The following is a 3,611-nucleotide window of genomic DNA, read 5'->3' on the forward strand; positions in this document are numbered from 1 at the left end:
GACCCTCAAACACACCAAGTTTGTCAAGTAGATTTATATACACAGAGTACGTACATATGTATTTATTTTTGTATATTTTAACATATATACAAAACTCTGTGTAAGGAAACATGCTATGTAATGACATTTTGCTCATTATGCTACTTACCATAAAACTTTTAATTGTCTTTGGTTTTGAATGGAAAGGGTCTTTCCAGGAGATACACCAATGACTCTAAGAAAAACACTGGTTTTGGGATTTGATGGTTGTGTTAGCTTTTCATTGCTGTGACCAGAATGCCTGATACATACAACCTAAAGGAGAAAAGGAGGAAAAGTTTACTTTGGCTCATGGTTTCAGAGATTTCAGTACACAGTTGGTTGGCTCCGTGGCTTTGGGTTTGAAGTGAGGCAGAATATCATGTCAGAATGGCAAGGCAGAGGATAGCTACTCAGCTTAGATCAGCCAGGAATGTGGGGGGGGGGCAGGTAAAGATATATTCCCCAGTCTAGATCCCCAGTGACCTACTTCCTCTAACCATGCCCTACCTGCCTACAGTTTCCATCTCCTTCCTGTAGTCCATTCAAATTATTCATCCACTAAATGGATTAATCCATGGTCAAGGCTAAAGCCTTCATGATCCAATCATTTCCTGAAAACCTCACCTTTGGATATTGCTGGACTGGGGCCTAGACCTTTACACATGAGCTTTTGGGGGACTTTCCAGATCCAAACCATAATAGTGGCTACTGTGTTAATAAAACCAAACCAAAACAACAACCCACACCATGAAATTCAATATGCCTCATTTGAAGAGTTTTTGAGGAAGGGGAATATCTTCCTCATAAGTAATTTCTCTTTAAAGCAGAACAGAGAAGAAACAAGAACTAAAAGCATTTACAAATGTATACAAATTGTTTATTTGCCAAAGGCAAAAATTTCTCCAGCAGGAAAACAGAGCCTTGGGCTCTGCAATAATAGCTGTACTTATGAGCGTTAACTTTTATGAGAATATACTATGTATATAAATCATTTCCCCTTCCAAAACACATTTTGGTTCATTTTACAGTAACTAATTTCTGCATTTAGTTGATCAAATTTGCTCATTAAACTCCCTAAAAACATTGGATTGCTTTAGATCTGGTTTTTCTTTTCCTTTTGAAAGAGTATTTTAGAAACTCAATTTTATTCATTGTTTTTTTTTTTTTTCCTTTTCAACTCGTGACCTATTGGGTGATCCTAGTCATTCTATCTTTATTATTGTAATTTCTTCTTATGTAAGATGGTAATATTAAGTTCATTTTTACCTCAGGATTTCAATTACTTTCCATGAGCAATTTAGGGCATCATTAGAGTGAGATATAATTTAACTTAAAGAGTGAGTAGATAATATCTGATCTCTAGGATGCTTATAAACAGCTATTAACTTTTTAATACAATGCTGAAAGCTTTACCAAACTATTAACAAGTCACTGCACTTAGGCAAATGTTCAAGGGAGTAACTTATTCACAACTCTTAAGAATATAAAACTACCATCTCATTTAAACTTGTGAAGTTTTGAGAAAATATCTGAGTATTAGAGCTCTATACACATTAGAGATAGAGGGAGGCCAAGTGGATTTGATAAAGACTTTGGAATGGGCTTCTGGATAGTTGCATTTTATATTAATTGGAAAAAGAGCCATCAAATCCAAACAGATATTGTAAACATTTTGTTCTTTTCAACAAAATTAAATGAAATTTGTTAGTTAAGGAACCACAGAATGTAACAACAGGAATTATCCTTGACTTTATAGATGAGACAGTGGAGGTTCAGAGAGATGAAATATTGTGTAGAAAGTCACACAAGGATATTGTTCCAATGACTTTTGGCTCTTCGTACATTGACTTCTGATACCTAGGATGCCATTTGAAGGAGAAATTTTAAACTTTTATGAAAAGATCACTGCTCTCTAATATTTACCCTTATTGAAAATGGCTTTATTTGGAAAACCTGCATTAACTTCCATGTGACTGAAACTGGAGCTCTTTGGAGTTAATGTTCCATGTGGTGATAGTGGCATCATAAGCCGTTCCTGCACAGGTGATCCCTCTGTAGGACATAGGGGCAAAAAGAAAGGAATTAAGAAAGAACAAGCATTATTCTCAAGGGAAAGTGAGGAATTTCTTGCTTTTTGTCTAAAATAAGATGGATTTTATTAGTAACTATATTCACAGTGTGAAGAATAGCATGAAAAAGAAAATAGTTTTATTTGCTGATGGATAAGGGCCCTTTGGTAATTCATATGGTTCTGATCGGACTGTGCATTGTATAATCAATGGGCAATATCACTAGCCACCTCACTTTTTAAACTTAGAAGGAGAGTGAAAGTCATGATTTCAGGCCACCTCACATTTCGCGTCATTTTTCTTGTCTTTAATAATAAAAAAGCATGCAACTTCACAAAAAAAATGTCCAAAGTGAGTAGCTGAATCAGTGAGCATTTTCCAGCTATCTGGCTTCATCCTCTCAGTAGAAAACACATGAGTGATGCGGATGTGACTCATATATAATGCCCTCTTTTTCCCCCCGTTATGTAAACATTCCAAAAAGGGAAACAACATTAAAAATTGAACCCAAGAAAGATGCATCGTTATGAATTATGATTTAGCGGCAAAGTCACTGCCAGAGAAAGAGAATCTGTCTCTCTTACCCTGATGGTACTTGCGATAAAATACAGGAGGATGTGGCACCACTCTCCTTGATAAATTGAGCACTAGAAAAGCCATGAATGTGAAATTATCTAGCACATGATAAATCTGCTGTAATAAATAAAAATCCAATAGTCAGAAGAAGTAGGAACTGTGTGAAGTAAACTTTTGCTTCAAACTCTGCCTCTCTAACTTTGGACATGACACCAGGCTCTCTGGGTGCTGAATAATTAGTCTCTTTAGGTGATGATTAGCACCACAAAAAATGCTTGTCAGAAAGGAAAAGTCATGGAAATGCAAGTTTCACCTTTAAAAAATACGCCCAAAGGACTTGTCAGGATGAATGTGGAGTTAGATGAAAATTTGTTGTTGCTATCAAAGGAACAGGAGTGGTGTGGTCTCTCAAGTGACCTTTGGAGAAGTTAGCACAAGATGAGTCTTTTAAACATGTTCTTCATTTGCCTCTGCAAAACCTGCTCTATCCTCCAGGAAAAAAATGAGTGCCACCTTTTAAACTATTCTTGTAAAATTCTAGACATCATCATCTAGAAAATCCCATTTTGTTTCTTCATTATTAAACTTATCAACAAAGAGATATGAAACATCTCCAAGACTATCAGGTCACTCATGTCTTCATAAAAGCAAATAGAGATTTTTAAATTCATTTAAATTAATTATAATGATTTGTGAACAAATTTCAAGATTCAGAAGTTTGCTCATAATATTTTCTAGTTGTTGAAAATGTAACTCTTTTATAGATTTGAGTTGAGTAAGTGTTAAACTAAGTGATAATCTTTGCTCTAAAGGGATCTCCAATGCCTTAGGAAGTTGTTGAATAGATAGATCGATACCAAGTTGCTTCACACTTATCTTTGGCTTCCCAAAGTTCAGATCAGCAAGAATAACTAGGCCTGCAGGTAGAGCATGACTGATTTCAGA

This window comes from Marmota monax, unplaced genomic scaffold, assembly GCF_021218885.2.
Source record: "Marmota monax isolate L192 unplaced genomic scaffold, Marmota_monax_Labrador192_F-V1.1 WCK01_AAM20220418_F8-fsc00525, whole genome shotgun sequence".
In the NCBI taxonomy this organism is placed as follows: Eukaryota; Metazoa; Chordata; class Mammalia; order Rodentia; family Sciuridae; genus Marmota; species Marmota monax.